This window comes from Gekko japonicus, unplaced genomic scaffold (assembly GCF_001447785.1).
Source record: "Gekko japonicus isolate JY-2015 unplaced genomic scaffold, Gekko_japonicus_V1.1 scaffold75, whole genome shotgun sequence".
NCBI classification, from domain to species: Eukaryota; Metazoa; Chordata; class Lepidosauria; order Squamata; family Gekkonidae; genus Gekko; species Gekko japonicus.
In genome coordinates, this window is record NW_015173124.1 from 827,916 (window position 1) to 838,576 (window position 10,661).

The following is a 10,661-nucleotide window of genomic DNA, read 5'->3' on the forward strand; positions in this document are numbered from 1 at the left end:
GAAGAGACCCCGACAATAGAAGCGGCAGATCCGGAGACCCCTGCAGCGCCCCCGAATACCAGCACAGGGGTTGGGACCCCAGAGATCCCAGTACCAGCCCCCAGAAGGTCAACGAGGGTACGACGGTCCCCTGAGTACTTAAAAGACTATGTGACCTAGGGGGAGTTCTGGACTATGGGGGGAGGGATGTTGTGTCCACTGACCGCCACATGAGGCCAGCGCACACTCCTGAGCTTCAGTCAGAAATAACAATGGGGACTAGGATCCTAGTCCCTCCACTGGGGGGACCAATGGGACCTTGGCGGGAGATTCAAACCTGCCAATGGGATCCAGGGGGTGTCCCCTGGGTGTGTATATAGTTGGCCAGCCGACCGTTGTTCTATGTCTTTGTCATGTACCAGTAAAGTATGCTGATCACTACATCAGTCTCCATGCTTACTTAATGCGTCTAACCCACTACACTTCAAGTGAGCACGAACATATAGCCCAAATATATGCAGTAGGCATGAAAGAGTTTAAATTACAAATTAAAAGCCCAGTTAAAAAAAATTAGAACAGAATGAAATACCCAAGAATGGACAGGAGTAGGCAATAGCTCAGAAAAAATATATACTCAGAAGATCTTTCCATACAGGCATCGCCTGAGTGTCTGGGGGGGGGGGGGGAACCTAGAAGAATACCCCTGATGATTTTAAGCTTCTTTTCTTGCTCGATAACACAGACACAGAAATAACTGAAATAACAGCAAAGTTTCTCTGCAGTGCCATGGCCCTACGGCCTGATAAATGATATGATGAATTAGGTTTTTCTGTATGGCGATACTCTGTGATGTTACTCGGCAATTTTAATTTGACTCTGTGTGTATTCAGATTACTGTATTTTTATTTATATGCCAATAAAAGGCTTTGGATGGACTTGTGAATCCTACTCAGGTCTATTCAGTGGGTTTTATTCCTGAATCAGCATCTGTCTCTTGAAGAGGGATGATCTGGTCATTTGATATCACTGATCCCTCTCACATTTGCTACATGAGTATGTGAATGGGTTAGCTCTTCACAATCAAAAGGGGGAAGGCTTCAGCGCCTGCCTATCTTTTCTACTTAGCAGGGAACATAGGCCATCTATTGTGGGGAAGGGGAAGCAAAGTCTGGGTTTTCGCCATCCCATTGTTATAGCCCTGCCTGCCTGCCGGCCCATGCAAAGAAAGACTTTGCCTCTTTCCCCTGTGACAGATGGGCTTCCTATCAGGGAGTGTTGGTCAAAAGTAGACTGTGGCAAAGGCTCACATTACCCCATTGTATAGCATGTGGAAGCAAAGCCTTTGTTGCTTTATATAAATAAAAAACATTATTTCACAGAATGAGAAAAGCTATCAAAGTTGGTGAGATGGAGTAATCATTGGCAGAAAGTGGAAACACTGTAAAGAAATATCAGTTCAGATGATCCTGCTTCTCAGGAAGAGATGCTAACTGTTCTGGTTGGATGGCATTCCCATAATGTCCATCCCTGCTGTGTCAAGTTCTCCCTTCTCTTCCCATCCTGGGAAAATGAAACCAGACCATCAGGCACCATAATAAGTGATCACAGAGTTGGAATGGGCCCTGGAGAGCAGCTAGTCCAACCCTTACTCAATGCAGGAATATGTATTCTTCATGAGCTCAACAGGTAGGCCATCGGGTGCAGGAATATGTAGCTAAAGCATTCCCATGGTCAGAGTGAGAATTTATCAGATTCAAAAATGGCTTCAGAATTCCAGAAATAATCCTGTTCACTTTCAGAGCACTTACAGTGTTTACAAATGGGGACTGTTCGGGTTAGAACTTGACTGGTAAATTTCTGATTGCGCGTTTCTAATTATGAATAGGAATGTTAAAATTGCTAAGGAGCAAAGTGAGAATGTTGTCAGAGTAAAGGTGAGCCAAGAGTCAAGGTCTGTAATAAAAGTGTGCGTCTTTGTGTTGGGGCGAGTGATATAGGAGGACAATACAGAAATGCAGAAGGAAAAAGAGCCATTACAAATGAACTCCACCAGTGTGATGGGGTTAAGTAGGCAGGAGCTGGAACTGGCAGGGTTTCAAAAGAGGTTTGGGGCAAGGTATGCAGGAGAAACAGAGGGCAGCAAAAGTGGTAGTATGGAGGGGTTGAGTAGGAAAATAGAGGGACGGAGAAATGAAAAGATTGTGAAGTGCAATGGCTGTTCCAAACTGGCAACGTAGTCTATACTCTGAGCAACCAGTGGCTCTCAGTCGTGTCTCCGGGAATCTAGGAGATACCACCTAGCTACTGACTGCTAACTGCTGCAGCACACCTTCTCCAAAAGCACAAGCAATCTCTCTCTGTCTCTAAGGACCCTTGCAAGGCTGAGGCATGGGTCCCTGGCACTCAAAGGGGTCTGCTTGCACAGCTAGCTCTCTGGCCATATATATGTCCAAATATTTATTGTAAGCCATCCCTTCCTGCTAACAAATTCAAAGGAGAAAGCTGGGCTGTAACTGAGACCAATCAATTGCCCCATTCAAAAAACAACCATGCCTTGAACTGTCAGAATGTGTTTCCCTAGAACTCCCATTATTTTCTGCAGCTTTTTAATGTTTATAGCCCACTGGGTATCAAGGTTGCTTTTTATTCTACATGGAACATACTGAAGCCAAACAATACCTTTTTTGTTACTTGGTCTCCATGCTTTGCAAGTTCCTCAAGCACATTCTGAGTTTTAAAAGCTTAAATTAACCCTCAAGTAGCTAGCAAGTGGGCCAAGCTAGACATAATGGCCTCCTTCTGGCTGCCACAAGGCCACCACTGCCGTTTTAAAGTCATTTAAACATTTTAAGAGGCATTGATCCTGATTGGGCAGAGCCACTCTTGTTTACCCCCACAAACCTTACCATGTGCTGAAGTGGCTGCCCCTTTGTGACTGTTTTGGCCTTGAAAAGGCGTGTGGAGGGAAGCCCCACAATGTAGCTTCACAGCATTTGCTAGCTATTTCTACTGGAGAAACAGAGCTGTGTGACATCAGCATATTACCCTGTTTCCCAGAAAATAAGACCTACCCAAAAAATAAGCCCTAGCAGGATTTCTATGCATTTGTGGTATAGGCCCTAGTGTGTCTTCTTGAGAAAAAATAAATATAAGACAGTGTCTTATTTTCGGGGAAACACGGTAGTACAGGTTCAAATCCTTGCTCAAGTATGAAGCTCACTTGGTGACCTTGGGCCAGTCAGCCTACCTCACAGGGCTGTTCTGAAGATAGGCATTTGAAGATCCTATTAATGAATGTAATTTATACTATTATTGATCAGTGTACCTTCCATATAGATGTTCCCTGGAAATGTGTTAAAGTTTAGACTAAATGCCAGTTTTTGAGAATTCTCTTCTTTGTTAAAATTACTACTTTTTTTGTTCCCTTCACCATGTAACTATAGTATAAAGACAGATTGTGTGGATAAGCCCTCAGCATAGCTTTTTGCTGGGCCAAGTGACTGAATGTCAGTCACATCCCTGGCTCTTCCTTCAAGGGATGATCCTTACAAGAGAATGGGATCTCCAGAAAGAGGTACTTGTGCTGTCGCTAATACCTGTTCTGGGACCGCAAACCTTGATACATGTGGTTGCTAGGATACACTCAATGTTCCTAAGGAAATAAACTATCAAACCAGAGCCTGGGATAATTTCATCTCACTGTGATATACTTCATTCTGGTGGAGAGACATAATAAAAATGGCAACTTTAGCATCTCTTCCTGCTGTCAAGGGAGGGGCAAAAAGGCTCCACAACATGTGACCTTTTATACAAGATGCAAGGTCACTAGTGCCCTTCATTGTCAAACCTCTGAGATAACTGCAAGGGTTAACAATGAGAAAGTTCTATTTTTTATTCTGGTGTTGTATTCTGTATGAAAACTTTTAAATAAAGGACCGTTAAGATCAATATAACAGATTCCCTCCAAGCTGAAGGACATTAGAAGAGGAAAGAACCATGTGTGCCCCTCAATGGCAGAACAGGACAGAGAGGAAGAGGTAAGCACACAGGTAGATTAAAAATAAGGGGAGCCATCTTCTATAGGCATCTTTACAGCAACTGAGCATTGCAACTGTGGCAGATGCAGGAAGTTTGTTGCTAGGTGTGGTCAAGAACTTATGTGTGTGCGTGCTGGACTGAACATGTGTCTATGTGAATAAGGCTCATTTCCCAATCTGGTCTAAATTCACTTTGGGAAGCCCATGGCAAGAAACAAACCTTTCTTCTGCTGTCTCTCATTAGTATTCTAAAAGAAAGCTGCAGGCTTAGATTCAAACACCTGTTAGCCAAGTTACCTTATTTATTAGTAAATGTGGGGAAATATGAGTATTAAATAGCAGTAGGCATTAAATATGGGACGATTAACCTGTGTATACGGAGTTGGATTTCCCAGAGCCCAGAAATAGACACTGAGGCTAGATTTACTAAAAGCAGTGACTTCTTTACTAAAAGGTTCTCACGTATACAAATATAAAATCAAGCATACACACAAATAACACGGATCTAGGAATTCAGATAGAAAATCACAGAGACATTTGCAGTAGCAGGAAGTATTGTTGGTGGGGTGATGCTTTACCTGTCTGAAGAGGAGAGATCGGCACATTCAGGTTGGTATGGCGAGTTGACTCTGCAGCAAAAAAGGGATAAAAATATGGGAAGGGGGCGTGAGTTGGCCAGCAACACATGTGGAAAGTTCCAAACAGTGCTAAGAATGGAATCAGCAAGATAGAGTGGGGTTAGGAAAGGTAAAAGCAAGAGAGAGACCAATGGCATAATGCCCTCTTCTTATACCTTAAATGTGACCTGAGGCGGATGGCCGTGGTCACATGGTCCCCAGGAAATATTAACTAAAAAGTTAAACTCTGAATAGGGCAGAAAAGGGATTAATGGTTGGGCAATTGCAAGTAATGGCTTGGCTAGGAGGGTCCCCATTTAGGAATGGGAAAGACAACGGAGGAAATGAAGAGAACTATTCAGGTTGCATGACTGGTGCTTTGGATTAATGATTGGATGCTTGACAGCTGTGTTATCTTGATGAGCAGCTGGAAGACTTGATGGCTTGTTACTGTCGTAATCGGGCACATCCTTTTGTTTTAGCCTGGAGAGGAATGTGTGTTTCACCTGGTGGCATTAATACAAGAGGGTGGGGGGAATGCTGGTGTGATGGAGAATGGAATTATTCATGGTGTCTGTGCAGAAACTTCTTGTTCTTTTTGCAGAGCATGGCTTCCTTCTATGATCTGCTGCTGGGTCTGTGTGTATGGAGGTCAAGGCTGCTGGTCTGCATGCTGGTGCTGGCATGGAGATGCAGGAGCAGGAGATTTCTTATAGTCCAGGAGTCCTTGTCTGGCTTGAGATGCTGCTTAGGCACAAGGCTTCCCTAGGCTAAAGCACATCCTGTGGGTCCAGTATAAGAGGCACTGCTTATGGGCTACAATATTTTCCATTGCCCTGACACACTCTCTTCACAGTTCATCAAAACAGTCATATTTAAGAGTCTTTAGTAATGCCATCTGAAGCGGCTACATGGCAACACACCAGTCATTAACAGCCAGTGGATGGCACACATACATTCCAGCATATATTTTGACAAATGGAGGAGCTTCTAAACAGGTATGGAAAACAGTACCAACATCTAGATATATTGAAAACCTAGAGTGTTGATTGAAAAGCAGGATCATAGAGTTGCCCCTTGCCAGCCTCCAGGTGGGGCCTGGAGATAGATTTCCAGACAACAGAGACCAATTCACTTGGAGAAAAGGGTTGCTTTGGAGGGTGGACTCTCCAGCATTATACCCTGATGAAGTTCCTTCCGTCACCAAAATTTATCCCAAAATTTCCAGGCATTTCCCAACATGGAGCTGGCAACCCTAGCTAGCAATATCTGCCAGGAATTGAAAGCCTCTATAGCCACTCACCGTGGACCACAGAAACTCTTTTCTAGTCAGTCAGAAACTTTTTTGGCTAAATTCCAGCTATACCTGAGGCAAATTTTATAAAAATATAATTTAAAATTTTAAGTATGAAAATATGCTTCCAATTTTGATATTAAAGAACTGTAGATACATTAGAATCTTTTATTTTGGCCCGTGCTATATACGTTATCAATAAAATGTAAAATGATCAGATACTAAATACCATAGTAGACCATAGCATCAAATCCATTAACTGATTCTATATACCAGTGGAATGAATGCTGCAATCTCCCCCCAAAATGCAACCTAAACTGGTAAGGGTGAATTGGCAACCCTGAACATGTGTACTTAGAATCATAGAATCATAGAGTTGGAAGGGACCTCCAGGGTCATCTAGTCCAACCCCCCCTGCACAAGGCAGGAAATTCACAAATATCCCACACACACACAGTGAGCCCTCCTCCATGCCCAGAAGATGGCAAAAAACCTCCAGGATCCCTGGAAAAAAATTGCTGCCTCACCCCAAAGTGGCAATCAGCATTCCCCTGGGTCTGTAAGAAAGGGCCACAAGAATAAGGAAGCTCCTGGTGACCCGGCAACGCCACTGGTCACCGGGGGCTGATTTGCCGCTCCGAGGAAGACAGGCAGCAACAGAGCCTGACTCCTGGAGTCAGGACCCAGGCAGGGGGCGGAGCCGGCTTGAGTTAACAGCCAGGCTCTGCTTCTGCCATTTGGCAGTTGCTCCAATGTGCTCGAGCTGTAAGCAGCTCTGAGCACGCAGGGAGCGAAGTCCAGGGCCGCATGCTCTGGAACGGGGACAGCTGGTCTCCCGATGGCAGTGCAATCTTCATCTTCAGAAGGCTCCGGGCGGCAACTGTGTGGCAGTGGCGGTGGTCTCCAAGTGGCAGTGGCAGTGCCCTCTCTGGCCTGGGGCTTCATTTGCCTGATTCCTAAGGGGGGGGGGAGTTAACTTAGGTCTTTAGGATCTGGGAGCGGCGGCAGTTGGTAAGGCTGCTTAATGCCGTTCCTGGCCCCCACCCCTTCCGCCCAGATTAAAGGCTTAGTGGGCACAATTCAATGGTAATTGTTAGATCGCGCTAACAAAGGACTCGTAGAGTGATTCAGCAAGTGATTCAGCTTTATTTAGAAGTAACGAACAAGCACTAACTCAGTAAGAAACCAGAACAAGAAACAGTGGGAGCTTATGCTCCTTTTAAACATAACCGGGCTAATGTAGCCACGCCTATTTACATTTAACAACCAATGAGATTGCTTGGTTAAGGACCAATGGGAGTCTTTCCCTCCTAGGGAATGGTATCGTTCTGATTGGTCGCTGTTACGAAGCGACCAATAGGAAGTTCGCTCAGAGGAGCCCTGGTCTGGCTCGAAGCTTAACATGGGAGTCCTATGAGGTGATTCATGTAATCATTTCAATACATTACAATTCCTCCCCCCTAAGTTAAGCCATCATCCCAATTGTTTTATTATTTACAAACATGCAATCAACCTTTGTACATCAGTTATTCCAACAGTATTTACACTCATAGTCCTTCAGATAAGTCGGCATTTGCCGCGAACGCTGGGACCTGCGGAGCGGTGCAGGCACCACGGGCAGACAAGGTTGTGGGTCAGAGTGGGGTTCACTACAGCCTGGATCAGGCACAGACTCGACTGGGATTTCAGCCCCGCACACAGGGTTCTGCCCTGACTCGGGGACAGTACCGGGCCTTTCGGTACTCACCGCCTGCTCTGGGGGTGTCCACTCGACATCAGGGGATTCAGCCGTCGGAGAGTCAGCGCTGTCCCTAGCCCAACGTCTCCTTAACTGATCTATGTGGCGCCGCCATATTCGACCGTCAGCTAACTGCACCACATACATTCGAGTACCCACAGAGTCGGATATAACCCCAGGAAGCCACAAGTGCCCGTTTGCATAATTCCGTGCGAAAACCTTGTCCCCTTTTTCAAACATGCGCACCTTCGGTTGCGCCGTGGTACGCTCGGATTGCTCTTCAGTGAGGTCTGGGTGCATTCGGTTCAAACGGGTCGTGAGTCTCCGCCCCATTAACAATTCGGCCGGACTACGGCCTGTAGCACTACAGGGGGTGGGTAGGTGATATGACAGACCTCTGCTTATGATCTGGAGAGCCTTTGCCAGTCTGAGTAGGCAATTGTCTCAGGGGCTTCTGGGAGTTGTAGGCCCAGCCTCCTCTACTGCTTATGATCTGAAGGCAACCCTTCCTGCCTTCCTGTCTCATGATCTGCCTAAGTTTACAGAATCAGCATTGCTGTCAGATGGCCGTGTCTGAAAACGTCCAAAGAAGGAGAGCCCACCACCTCCCAAGGAAGCCTGTTCCACTGAGAAACTGCTCTGTCAGGAAGTTCTTCCTAATGTTTAGCCGGAAACTCTTCTGATTTAATTTAAACCCATTGGTTCTGGTTCGACCTTCTGGGGCAACAGAAAACAACTCCATGCCATCCTCTATATGACAGCCCTTCAAGTACTTGAAGATGATTGCCATCCTCTATATGACAGCCCTTCAAGTACTTGAAGATGATTATCATATCTCCTCTCAGTCGTCTCCTCTCCAGGCTAAACATACCCAGCTCCTTCAACCTTTCCTCATCGGAATTGGTCTCCAGACCCCTCACCATCTTCATTGCCCTCCTCTGGACACATTCCAGCTTGTCTACATCCTTCTTAAATTGTGGTACCCCAAACTGAACACAATACTCTAGATGAGGTCTAACCAGAGCACAGTAAAATGGTACCATCACTTCGCGTGATCTGGACACTTAAGACTGGAAAGTATTATTTTGATTCCAGTTTTAACCCCCTAAAGTAGGACTAGTAGTGTGGTGTATTGAAAAAGGCTTACATTGAATCGCTTCATGACTCTCCATGTTAAGCTTCCAGCCAGAGGAAGGCTCCTCCGAGCGAACGTCGTATTGGTCGCTCCATAACGGCGACCAATCAGAACTGTGCCAATTCTCTGCAAGGGAAGAACTCTCATTTGTTGTTATCCGCACAACCTCATTGGTTGTTTATTGTAAATAGGCGTGGCTACATTAGCCCGGGAGTGTTTAAAAGTAGCCTAGCTCCCAATGTTAAACTGTTCTGGTTATGACTTATTTCAAGCAGTTGTTCGTACCTGCAATAAAGCTGATCACTATTGCTGAAATCACTCTCCGGGTCTTTGTTAGCGGCGATCTAACAATTGACGATGAAGATGGGATTTAGAGCGGGTAGGCAGCCCTGCTTAACAATCCCCACGACGGACGAGGATGAGCCATGGCCACTCCAGCGGAGGCACCTCTAGCACCGGTGAAAGAGCCTGCCAGGATGGCAAATAGCCAGAAGTTCAAGGCATTCGAACTCGCGATGGAAGATTGGGACGCGTACCTTGCCCGGTTCAAGTTCCACTTGGAGGCCAATGACATCGAGGCGGAGGTGAAGAAGCGAGCCAGCCTGCTGAGTTCCTGTGGGAAGCGCGTTTTTTACATCACCCGGTCGTTGATAGCTCCAGCTGACATCAAGACAGTGTTGTTCCAGGAGCTTACAAAAAAGCTGAAGGGCCATTTTTCCCCGCAGCCATTGGAGATCACCTGCCGGAATGTTTTCTACAAATGGAGCAAGGCAGATAGTGAGTCCATCGCAGAGTTTGTGGCGGCCCTACAAAAGGCAGCGCAACCGTGCAACTTTACCAACATTGAGGAGCCCTCAGAGACCGACTGGTGTGTGGCCTTCGCAATGAGAGGCTGCAGCAGCGTTTGTTTGTGCACACAACCCTGACCTAGGCTGTGGGTTACGAGGAGGCTGTCGCAGCAGAGGCAGCAGATAAGTCAACTAAAGAGGTCCGGCAGCGACCAGCATTACCGGAGCAGCGCGTCCATTACCAGGGTCCTGACAGCGAGAGCGTTGATGCGGATGATGACGTCAATGTGGTAAAGGCGGGAGCGGACAAGCGGACCCAAATGAAGCCTGCATTGAGTAAGTCGTGTTCCGGATGTGGTGGGAACCACCACTGTGACTAGTGCTGGGCCAAAGATGTTGCATGCCAAGCATGTGGGCGGCGAGGCCATTTGGTCAGAGTCTGCAGGTCAGCGTGCAAGACTTCATATGTTCCAGTATTGAGCCTAGGGCTGAGTCTTGTGGATCTCAGTGGTGGCACATATACCACCAATGGGACATGGAAGTGGTTTGGTGAGACACAGGGGCTGATTTTGCATTAGAGCTGCCTCGATGTTGCGCCGCCGTTTGCCCCGATACTATCAGTCAATTTCCTCCACAGTTTCATGATACTCAAAAAACAGGATCACGAAACTGCGGGGTAAATCGGGCGAAGACGCGAGTCAAAATGCAGTCCCGCAGCTTTAGGTGTGAAATTGACTGATAGTATCGGGGCAAATGGCTGCGCAACATCGAGGCAGCTCTAGTGCGAAATCAGCCAGGGTTTTTGTAACAGTTATTAAGAATTTACTATCCCACTCTCCATGTCCATCTGTAAGTGTGATGTGCCATCTCTTACCAACCCAACCTGCCACATATTATCCATCTATAACCTTTGGCATGCTAGTATTTATTTATTTATTTATTATTTGTATTTATACCCCGCCCTCCCCGCGAACAGGCTCAGGGCGGCTTACAAAAGTCAGTACAATGTCGGTACAATGTACCTAGTCAACATAAAACTTTTTTTTAAATAAAGTTTTTATTTCATAAAACAT